The following is a 12,420-nucleotide window of genomic DNA, read 5'->3' as shown; positions in this document are numbered from 1 at the left end:
GAGCACTATGAAATGTGCTAGTCTCGAGGGAAAGGAGAATCTATCTTAGTGATGACATTTGCCTAGGGAAACCCTCATTGTCTCATCTGGAATTCTAATTAGACTTCAGTTCTGTTGCCTCGCATTCAACTTTGACAGGTCCACACGACTTCAGAAAGCACAGACTGATCAATTTAATTCTTATTTAAAGTGTTTTGATGGCTTGTTGTGCAGGCAGGCTAAGTCACTTCTTTAGTATATGACTCTTTGCAACCTTATGGACCATGGTCCTCTAGGTTCCTCTGTCCATGGGATTCTCCAGGCAAGAATTCTGAACTGGGTTGCCGTGCCCTCCTCCAGGGGATCTTCCCGGCCCAGGAATCAAACCTGCATCTCTTATGTCTCCTGCATTGGCAGGTGGGTATTAGCACCACCTGGGAAGGTCCTCACCTGGCATAAAACATCCTCCATGACTGGACAGCAGCTTTCCTCTCCAGAGGCTCAGCGTCATGCTTTGTGTTCTCTTATGCAGAACCACGTACGCCTCTGTGTGCTTATTTCTATGATTGCCTTGGTCCTTGCCGACAGTTATCTGGCTGTGATATTTCAAAACTGAACAGGCGGGTCTTTCCATCAGTGGGAGTGGTCTTCTTTGCCTCAGCCATCTTGGTGAGATGTCTTCCTCTGGGTTCCGAGGGGACCTGTGCTCACCTGGACCGCAGAGCCAGACATTCCCAAGGACTAGATCTGAGACCACCACAACCCCCTAAACCTGTAACTATCATTACAGCATATCAGTCCCCCCCCCCGCTAAAATGCAGTGAAGTGACTCTGCAGTTGTTACTACATGCTTGATGACATGTGGGGCTGTACCACTTAGTGACATATGATGTTTGGAGCTGGTCTGGTCCCTAGCTAGCTTGATGACATATCTTCTCACCATTCTCATATTCAGGATTTAGACTGAGCCCTGGAGTAGGTTCTTTGAGCTGCTGTAACAAATTAATACAAACTCTGTGGCTTAACATGACAGAAATTTATTAACTTTAGGTTTTGGTGGTCAGAAGTCTGAAATGAGTCTCACTGGACTAAAATCGAGGTATTGGCAGGTCCATGTTCCCTGTGCAGGCTCCAGGAGAAAAATCTATTTTCTTGTCTTTTCCAGCTTCTAGAAGCTTCCTCCATGGTGTGGTTCATGGCTCTACATCACTCTGACTCCTGTTCTACCATCACATCTCCTTTTCTGACTTTGACCATCTTCCCTTCCTCTTTCACTTGTAAGGACCCTTGTGATAACACTGAGCCAACTCAGGTAATCCAGAATAATCTCTCCATTGGAAGATCTTTAGCTTAAGTACATATGCAAAGTCCCTTTGGTAGTGTAAGTTAACATATTCACAGGATTTGGTATTAGTAGGTGTAAATCTTTAGAGAGCTTTTATTCTGCCTAGCACAGGTCCCAAAAGTTACAAGAAAGTATATATATCATGAAACTTTGGATTTTCTTACAGTAATTTTAAAACTTAGGAAGGGTCACCTCTTGCCTGTTAGTCCTTCTCAACTATGAGCTCCCTGGGGGCAAGGCCCATTCCTGGCACATGGTTGTCTGCTCCATGGACATTCACTGAACTGAAGTGCTGGCTTTTACTGAGAACAAAGAGCAGGGAAACCCTGCAAAAGTTGGGCTAAGCAATGACCTGTATGATCTTTTTCCAAACACATGACACTATTAAAGATACCTTAATTTCTCATACCATATTAATAAGCACTCTCTCCTTCATTCTTATCAGACCAAAATCTCTATTCTAGTTGCTCAAGAGGACCATGTTTCAAGCCTTCAGCTTTGTTCCTGGACAGAGCAAGAGATCCACATGGTCATTAAAAATAACAGCCTCAGTCAAGGACTTGGAACCACTCTGAAATGCCTGCCACCCGGAGTTGTCTTGGACTTGGAATGAAGGCTGCCGCACTGTGGCTTGGTCAGAACCAGTCCACCTCTCTTCAGTGCCTGCAGCCCCAGGGCCCTTTACCTGCAGTGTCAGCTTGAAAAATACACGCAACCTAAAAGTTGAGAGTTAGCCTTTATTCACTTGGCATGTTAGGACTAGAGCCTGGGAGACAGTCTCAGGTGACCCCAAGAGAGCTGACTTGGGGGAGGCAGAGGAGAAGACAGGCTATAGAACAAGTCTGCAGCAAGGAGCAGATAATCTGAATATGAAAAGATTACTATTAATTAAGAGAAAACTAAATCTGTCACATGAAGAGATTTAGCGATCTTCTACGTATGGATGGCAGGATGCAAGTGTCTGGACTTGCTAAAATCATTTCTTTCATATGCATCTAGCGATGTGGGCTCAATCCTGCTTTATTGTTCACATTTATTAACTGTAAGAGCTGGCAAATTTGGTGGATGGCCGCCTCTCACACCAGCTCCTTTTCACTTTCCAGGGAGGAAGTAGCTGTTGGCTTCCAAATAGCTGGCTTTGCCTCACCTGGGCTCAGAAATTTGCATTTGGAAAAGACTTGCTAACTGGTAGAGCAGAGAGCAGAAAATATTTTATTTCACAATGGGAACCAGGCCACACACCCTGGCTATGCTTGCTGTCGGGTGTCTAAAGGGCCACCTGGTTTGAGGAGATGCTCAGCAAGTCTGCCACTGTGCTCTTGAACTCTCAGTTTAGTTAGCCCCTCATCTCCCGCAGACTCCAGCGGCCCCAGGGAGGATGTGCACTGCGCTAGGCCTGCCTTCTCTCCACAGTCCTGGACCCTTTCTCATTTAGGCCAGTGTACCCAGGCATCACCTCCTTTGTGTCTGCTTTGTAGGCATTAGCCCCTCTGCTGCTTTATTTCTCAGCCATCTCTTCTCCATGGTCGGGGGGCAGGGGTCTTCCCTGGTAGCTCAGCTGGTAAAGAATCCTCCTGCAATGTAGGAGACCCCGGTTCAATTCCTGGGTCAGGAAGATCCCCTGGAGAAGGGATAGGCCACCCACTCCAGTATTCTTGGGCTTTCCTGGTCCTCAGACAGTAAAGAGTCCACCTGCAATGTGGGAGACCTGGGTTCGATCCCTGGTTGGGACGATCCCCTGGAGGAGGGAATGATAACCCACACCAATATTCTTGCCTGAAGAATCCCCATGGATAGAGGAGCCTGGCAGGCTACATTCCATAGGGTCACAAAGAGTCAGACGCAGCTAAGTACACACACAACACTCCTCCATAGGAGGCAGAACAAGGCATATGAATGCCAGAGCGTGATCTGACCTGCCTAGGGACTGGACAGATCATCACCACGTGGGGACCCACAGTTGCGTCTCAGACACTATTTGCCTAAACTGCAAAATGGAGACAATAAGGCCATGAAAGGACCAGGGCACAGGATTAATAAAATAGCAGAAATAAACAACCTTGCATATCACTTAAGACATAGCAAGTGGTTGATAAATGGTAGATTTTATTATTATCACTGTCACTGATACCATTCCTATCAGCCTCACTTTATTCCAGTATGTCTTTGGAAGCTAGAAGTCTGAAGCTTCAGGAATTAACTACGAGGCAAGTCCCTCCACCATCTCCTCCCAGGCAGCATTCTGGCAACAGCTGCCACTTTCTTCACTTATTACTCGTCAGAGCTAATCTCTGGAAGAGTGGGATTAGCTGCGCCTGTGCCCTCTCACCGCTGGGCCATATGCTCTTGAACAACAGCTGTTTGATCGCTTATGCTGGGAGAACACAGTCTTTTCAACCCAAATTTGATAAACATACATTTCTTCTGTCTGTCCTACTTTGGGCCATCTGTCAGCGTGGCATGGTGCCTTCGCTGGACTGGCAAGATGCTGAAATAAGACCACCAAGGAAGGTTCAAGGACAATGCCGTCATCAGAGAGGGTTGGGTTTGGGGGCGGGGTCCTCAGAATCTGAGATAGCCAGGGCTCAGGCTCCCCAACCCTCCCCTGCAGGTACAAGAACCTTGTTCTTAAAAGAGGAACCTGGCCTCCTCAGCTAGGTCAGTTCCCAGATGGAGCCCTCTTGAACAGAAGAGATAACCACCAAGTGTTATAATGTAGTGTTTTTTGGTCACGTGCGAACTTCCAAATTGCCTGGAGAGCCCTTTCAAAGGCAGATTCCAATTCAGTGGGTCTGGGCTGGGGCTTGAGTTTCTGCATCCAGAATAAGCTCCTACGTGATGCTGAAGCTGCTGGTCTGAGGACCACAGGGGTAATGTTACAAAGTGCACCTGATTCAGAGTCAGCAGTCCTGAGTCCTCTAGATAGTGTCCTGCCAAGAGGATGCTTTGTGAATGAGATTCCATAATGAGGGAGATAACCAGGAGACCAAGAGGCCAAGCTCACAGAGGCCTCCTGAGTGAGACTGCCCAGACTCCTCGAATTGTCCCTAACGTGGGGTAGAAACGCTGCTAAATCAACCAGCTGAAAACAAAGCGCCTAATGGCTATATTCTCTTTGATAGCATCAGGTACCAGCTCAGAAGAGGCACTAAACTACAGGAAGTTAGTAGAACGATAAGATGCATCAATACCCCTATCTGCTCAATGCCTGCAGATGTAAAGGGGTGACTAGGGGGTGGGGGTCACGCTGGATCGTGACAGCAGCAGCAGGAGGGACAAAGCGGAGGACTCAGAGCACTGAAGACAGAATTTACACGCCCGTCCATCTAGCCCCAGGGTCTGGAGGAATCCAGCAGGAGGCTACCCGGAAGTGTCTTCCTTTCAGGCCTTTGGAAACTGTATGCACTTGCCTGGAAGCAGCCTAATGGGAGCAATTTCCCCAGTCGACCTTGGCAGCCCAGAATTCCGGCAGAGAAGTCAGACGGTGACATCAATCCACATAAATTGCTTTTGAAGATGGAATGCCCAAGATCTCATAATTCTTCTCTAATTGTTAAGGAACTAATTAAACCTGTAGCATCTCTGTTAACTGAGTTTTACGATGTTAATTTCACTACTGGACAAGCTAAGTCAGGCATCTGTGGACTCCACCGTGGGCTTCTGGCTCCTGACAAAAGGCGTTAATGATATTTTCAATGAGCACCGCAGAATCCCAAGTGATTCACCAACAGTCTCCTGCCAGTTCCCACAGGGCCAGGACCTGGCAGCTGGGTATCACCTTTCTGGCCTGGTTCAGGGCAGCCCTTCCCATGGAGCACAGAAGCACACACGTGTGCCTGGGCAGGTACACACGCGTGCCTCATGGCACAAAACAAACACAGACCACCAGCCTGGAAAGAGATAACCTGCTATTTGGAATCCTGTTTAGATGTCTCTTTAAATTGTTGATGATTCCTTTATTTTAATTGAGATCTGAGCCTTCATTATGGCCATTAGTGACTCGGCTCCTGATCATATCCATCCCGTTGGGCGTGTCTGCCTGCCCTGTGTTTCCCCAGAAGGGTGGAGGCCCAGACACCCACTTCATCCACACCAAGGATGCTTTGTCCAGCATCGAATGATCCCCAGCCCCGAAAGCAGGGAGTCTATTTGGAGGGAGTGAATTAAGGTTCCCACTCACCCCTGCTCCCTGCCCCACACCTGTGCACAAAGGCTCTGCGATGACACTCTCTAAACTCATAAGCACTGTAAGAAAGTTACCTGGCTTATAGGGAAGAGCAGGGTTAGAAAAAACTCCTATCACTGAACTCCTAGGATCCATTCTAAGATCCTAAATGGGATGGGATGGAGCTTGGGACCCTGGAAAATCTTCCCTCCCTACTCTCTCCTTACAGAAGAAACGGTACTTGGCAGACAGGAAGTGCTTGCTTAAGAACCCATAAAGCAGTCAGTTCCTGGTGACTCTGGAATCTGGTCGCCTCCCTGCCAGTCCAGAATTTGTTCAGCAAATATCCCCAAATAAATACTAAGTGCAAGTGCTCTTCCAGGAATTTAAAGCCACCTCTAGCCTGGCGGGTTTAGGGGCAGGTGGATTTCTCACAGCTAGAAATGAGCCCAAATCCTGTCCTCACTGAGAGTGACCCAGAGGTCCTGGGTATGACCCCCACCGATGGGGGTGAGGTGAGTAAGGGTGGCTCCTGAGATCTACTCAAGGGACTGGCCTCAGAGAGACAAAGGCCATGTAGAGAAACCTGTATTTCCCTCAGGGAGGAAAAAAACCCTAAACACATACTCTGTCTCACGTCCTCCATTTTTTTTTTTTTTTTTGCTTTTTTCAACCCAAATAAAGCCTCCCAGAGTAGCTAAAACTCTTAGAGCCTCTGAAACTTGACCACCTGTTTGTTTTTCTGAAGCCTGTTTCTTTTCCTCAAAAATAAAAACAATAACAAAAAGAAGGAGAGGAAAGAGGAAAACGTGGCCTGGACCTCATCTGTTCACACCCATGCTTTCCGAAGGTCCCTCAGGAAGTAGGTCCTTTCAGAAGCTGCCACCCACAGCCCTCCAGTCTCTGAAGCCAGTCCCCAGCCTCCCGATGTGATCTCGGCTCTGGGAAAAGGACCAGCACCATTCTGAGGCAAGGAGGCTGAGTCCAGCCACATCCACCCCTGACTCTGCCTGCAGCTTTGCAGAGCGATGCCCACACCCAAGGGGACTTGGACAAGTCATCAGCTGTTTAGTCTAGTTTCGGGAGAAGAAAGGAACCAAGCCAAGAATCCACACTGGCCAAAGGGGAAGGGAAAAAAAAAAAAAAAAAAGGAGTAAACACATTGCCAGAAGGTGGCGCTACACCTCAAGACAGGCCAGCCAGAAGGGATGACGCCTCAGAGACGATAGGATTTCAGAGGCGGGAGGGTGTCCAGAGATGAAATGCAATGAAGTGAAATAAAGTCAGAGCTGGAAAGACTCTGAAAGGTCATTCTGGAATAATCCCAAGTCACAGATGGGGAAACTGAGGCCCCCTGAGATAGCCCAGTTGTACACACCAGGAAGTGGAAATCACAAGTCTATTACTGTGTGCTGCCTGCTTTTTGGCAAATCTGAGATCAGAGAATAAAACACAAGGATTGGCTGGCCATAGGGGAGCCAGGGTTTTGGAACTGAGGCTCCGACAAGGGGAAAGGACCCCACAGTCCCTTCCTAGGGAAGGACCATGGCACCCTCCCGGAGCAGATGACAGGGGGTTGGCGGGGGTGGTGGGGGGAGCTTGTCTCAGTGGCCCTCACAGCATCCCTGTTTGAGTCTTGACAGGGTCACAAAAGAAGTGGGCTCCACCACTCACTAGCTGTGCACTGTGGATGTTTCACTCAACCTCTCTGAGCCTTAATAGCTTCATCAGCAAGAAGGCATAAAAATATCTCCCACTCAAGAATTTGCTGTATGATGCAGGGAGCTCAAACCCAGTGCTCTGTGACAATCTAGAGGCGGGAGGCAGATTAGGAGGTGGCAGGGAGGTTCAAGAGAGAGGGGACATATATATACCTATGGCTGATTCACGTTGTTGTACAGCAGAAACCAACACAACATGATAAAGCTATTATCCTCCAATTAAAAATAAATTTTAAAAAATCACCCATTCAAAATCGCATCTGAGAATTAAAGGTTGTAATGTCAAGCGACCAGTGCAGCACCTAGCCCATAGTGTCGACTATGTTCTCATGGTAGAAATCTTTCTTCTCTTTGTGATGGCACCTCTAGCAGTCTTCTCCTGTAGGTATCCAAAACTTGGATCGGAAACGCCCACCCGAAGCGCACTGTGGTGCAAGACCTTGCTCTTATGATGGGCTCATCCCTGAGGGCCCCAGACAAGGAAGGGTGGGATCACAGGATGGATGCGGGAAAGAGGAGGGGGAGGGGCAGAGAGAAACGGGCAAAATTGTCAAGCCTCCCTGTCTCCGTTCAAAGGCCATTTGCAGAGAAATGATTCCCTCTCTACAGATACCTGCATGCTCGTGCGCGCACACAAGAGTCCGGAGTTGCAAAGGAGAACACGGAGCTGCAAAGGAGAGCACGGTGGGGCGGCCCGAGGGCAGGGTCAGCACAGCCAGGCTCTCACGGCAGCTCCGATCCAGCAGGGAGCCACGTTGCCACCGCCTTCCCACCGGAGGGCTGCCTGGCTCTTTTCAATCCCTGACTCACATTCAGGGCCCCCAGGAGCCAGGCTGCATTATCCATGTCCTCTTCACAGACAAAAGGCCCAGGCCTTGAAAGGGCTTCCTTGGGACCACACAGCAAGGCGTAGGTGAAGCCCACCGCCAGGGGACGGCGCCCAGGCCCGGCCCGCCAGGCTTCTCCTCCTGGTTCCAGAAAGGCTCCCCCCACAGCATCTGAGCCTCAGTTCCCTGTGGAGAGGTGAGAGGGCGGGAGGGGGACCCCGCTGAGGTCACTCCCAGCCCTAAGATCCTCTGACCTGGGGTCCCCAGTCCCACCAGCCTCTCTAAGGGGCCTGTCTAACGTAGATCACACATTTTCAGAGAGGCAGGACTTCCCAGGCCACCTTTTAGCGACACCAGGTGAAAGAGAGACAAGGTCACCCACACGAGGGGGAGGAAACTGAGTCCTGCCCCTCCCCACCCGCATCCATGGACTCCTTGCTTTTGTCACCCCACCGTGAGTGGCCCCGAGCTCCATGCGCCCACTGTGATAAGCAGCCGATAAACAGCACCCCCCGCTCCTGACACTCCCAGCCTTGCCCCAGTTATGTCGTCAGAGAAACACGGGCTCCCTGGGGATGAGCCTGTGTCCACCGTGCATCCGCACTCCTGAGGGTTCCACAGGGCGGTGAGGTGGACAAATCTGGATTCAAGTCCGGTGTTACCAGCTGCATGCTGTGTCAACACAGGCAGGCAATTCTACTCCCTGGGACTTAGGTTTTCTCCGCAGCAAACTGAGGGTAAAGATACACACATCAACTGCTGTCTTGCAGACACACAACCCATGTGAAGCGCTTGTAGTGACTGCTTGGCGGTGAGCGCTTCTTAGGCGCTAAAGAAGAGAAGTGGTGTTTCTGATGCATGCTCCCTTTACATGTATGGTGTGCCTACTGTGTGCAGGTGCTGTGAAGATTCTTCAGCCTGAGCAGTGGAGCTGTGACCCCCATGGGCTGGAAGGTCGAGGAGGATGGGAGGCTGGCCGCTAGAAGCTAAGCAAAGGCAGCCCGCGGTTTCTGCTCCCTCGTCCACGTTGAGAATGTTCCCCAGACCTGCAGTCTCCACAGGCGGGGAAGCTTTATGAGGTCTCTGTAGTTTGTCTCTCTGTAGTTTGGAGAGTTTCTCCAAACTCTCCTCTCTATGCCCACTGTCTCTTCCGTTCCTGGAGGTACAGACTCCTCCTGAAGCCACTTGAGACCCATCCTGGTTCTATGTTCTGGGAGAATCCTCCTTTTGATCTGTGCTTCCAAACATCTTTGACGGGATTCCTGAGGCATGACAATAGCATGGCAGACACTGGAGGAGGAATAGAGATGATGATGGACACATGATCCCTGCTCTTGAAAAACCCTCACCCCTCTCTGCATTCATTCTCTCACAATGTATTTATTGAGCATTGACTAGGTGCCGGGCATGTGATCAAGATGGCTGATGTGGCTTTCCCCTCGGAGCTTACAGTCAACTGGGAGACAGTAAGTAAACAAGGCAGGGCGGTTGCAACAAGGAGAGAGTCCCAAGCTTCATGGGAAAGCAGATGAGATGACAGATAATAACAACTAAGGGGGAGAAAGGTTAGAGAGGGAAGCGAGGAGGCCGCTTGAACACACAGGAAGAGGCCAGCTCTTCTGGGGGTGGGGCTCAGGAAAGGTTCACAGATAAGAGGAACAACAGAACATCGATGTGGAAACCACAGGTTCTAGAGTCATGCATCTGGCTGCAAAATCCAGCTCTGACATAGTTAACTTGGATAAGAACTCAGTTTTTTTAAGCCTCTGTTTTCCCATCTGCTAAAATGGGTACATGGCATCCTAGGTGGCCCAGTGGTAAAGAATCCGCAGGTTTGATCCCTGGTCCTGGAAGATACCCTGGAGAAGGAAATAACAACACACTCCAGTATTCTTGCCTGGAAATCCCCATGGACAGAGGAGCCTGGCGGGCTGCAGTCCATGGGGTTGCAGAGTCGGCCCTGACTCAGCAGCTGAACAGCAACAAAATAGCCACAATATCAGTCCTTGATGTAAAATGTTGATCCAGGGACTAAATGAGATGGTTCATGGGAAATGGATGGGTCTGTGCCTGCTGGTAGATAAAGCCACTCAATGTGGTCATCTTTATCACAATTACTGAGTAAGATGCAAGCTGACATAAAGCATTGCCAGCAAGTGATTATGCAGAAAGGCATCCCCAACTCTGAGTGGGACCTCTGGTCTCGGGCAAGTCATTTCTTTCCCCCGATCCTCATTTTGCCATCTATGAGATAAGTGGGATTGTTACTGATACTTGAGGTCTCTTTCTGCAATCAAATGCTATAACTGGGATGAGCGCTGGCCCTTTGAAGTCCATGACCACACAAAATGATCCCTCTTACATGGCTGCTCACTTCCTACATTCATGCAGACTATAGCCAAACCATATTCTTCGTAACAGCAAAGTTGTCCATGTCAGAGATCTGAAACCATGTCGGGAGGGTGCTGTAATCCACATAAACTAGTACCCTATGTGGGTGTGCTACCGGAACATTCCTGTCTGTGTGCAGTCTCGGGCTGAATCTTCACAACCAGTTCATTCCCCACTAAACACACAGGTGCCCAACAGAAGTGATGACAGAGCCATCATAACATGCATTCAGATCCAGGAGGCATGTGGTTTCAATATGCCCCGTTGTGCTCATGACATTGTGGTTGATACTTTATTGTCTGCCTTTCAACAGAATCCTTTCTCTCAAGGTCTGGCCAAGTGGCCGAAACCATACAAATTCAACTACATGTTGAATGTTTGTCCTCTGGCTTCTTTTTGGCTCCAGGAAAAAGGCTCTTACCTTGTCTTCCTGCCTTGTGAAGTAGCATTAACACCCACCTAAGACAGAAGCTGGGAGCCATCCCAGACTTCTTGTCCTCATGTCCAGTGATTAATTGGTGACCACACACTATAAATTCTACCTCCTTGACAGTTTTCAGATGAGTCCAATGTGCTTTAGCCCCATTGCCACATCCTGGCTCATTCACTTACCAGGCTTCTGCTCAGAATTTTGCAATCAACTTGGTTTACTGTCCTCCACTGGCTCCAACGTCTCTCCTGTTTCAGGCTAGCCTGTTCTAAAAACACAGCTATGAATATGTTTTTCTACAGCCTGACACTTTTCAATTAGTTCTCCATTCCCATACCAGTGGTTCTCAAACTTGACCATGCATCTGAGTCATCTGGAAGAGTTTCAAAACACACATTGATGAGCCTGTGCCCAGTTTCTGATACATTAGATCTAGGATCCAACCAGTCCGTCCTAAAGGAAATCAGCCCTGAACATTCATTGGAAGGACTGATGCTGAAGCTGAGACTCTAATACTTTGGCCACCTGATGTGAAGAACTGACTCATTTGAAAAGACCCTAGTGCTGGGAAAGATTGAAGGCAGGACGAGAAGGGGTGACAGAGGATAAGATGGTTGGATGGCATCACTGACTCAATGGACATGAGTTTGAGTAAACTCTGGGAGTTGGTGATGGACAGGGAGGCCTGGCATATTGCAGTCCATGGTGTTGCAAAGAGCTGGACATAACTGAGTGAATGAACTGAACTGAGATCTAGGATGGAGTCTGGGAACTTGCATTGGTAGCAATTTCCAGGTAATTCTGATGCTGCTATTCTAGCAACCACATTTTAAGTACCACTGGGGCTTCTGAGGTGGCGCAGTGGTAAAGAATCCACCTGGCAAGGCAAGAGACGTAGGAGATGTGGCTTCAGTCCCTGAGCCGGGAAGATCCCCTAGAGTAGGAAACCACTCCAGTTTTCTTGCCTGGAAAATTCCATGGACAGAGGAGTCTGGTAGGCTACAGTCCATGGGGTTGCAAAGAGTCGGACACAACTGAGCTGCTGAGCATGTACGCATGTACAACCTACACTCTAAGGTGTAAACCCCTAACCCAGGCTCTCAAGAATCTCCACAGTCTGTACCCTGTATGGTTCTTTCATATTATTTCAAGTGATTCCATGCACACACATAGACCTTTTATTTGGGACCACCAAGGCCAAATATCCTCGTCAGACAGAGACCGTCTAATTTGAGCAGACAATCCAGGCTGTAGGTCGGGAGCTCACGCCCTTACAAAGCAAGTGGTAGAAATGAGGCAGAATTCAGTGGAGAACCAAAGGCTCAGCCACCCGGCAGGTGCTGACAAGCATTGACACCCAAACTTTGTAGCTGTGCTTCGGCGTTGATGCATCCCAAATGCTGTCTCCTCCTGATGCCTTTAAGCCATGTGGCAAAATAAACAGTGCAGCCAAATCATCATCTAAGCCAAACATAAACAAGATCTAAAACAGAATAGGATGGACATGAGCCAAATGGAAAGGTAGTTTAAGGTTATGAAATCTGGCTTGGAAATCACATGTT

Source organism: Ovis canadensis, chromosome 3, assembly GCF_042477335.2.
Source record: "Ovis canadensis isolate MfBH-ARS-UI-01 breed Bighorn chromosome 3, ARS-UI_OviCan_v2, whole genome shotgun sequence".
In the NCBI taxonomy this organism is placed as follows: domain Eukaryota; kingdom Metazoa; phylum Chordata; class Mammalia; order Artiodactyla; family Bovidae; genus Ovis; species Ovis canadensis.
The sequence above is the reverse complement of the archived record's forward strand: the minus strand, read 5'-3'. Positions refer to the sequence as shown.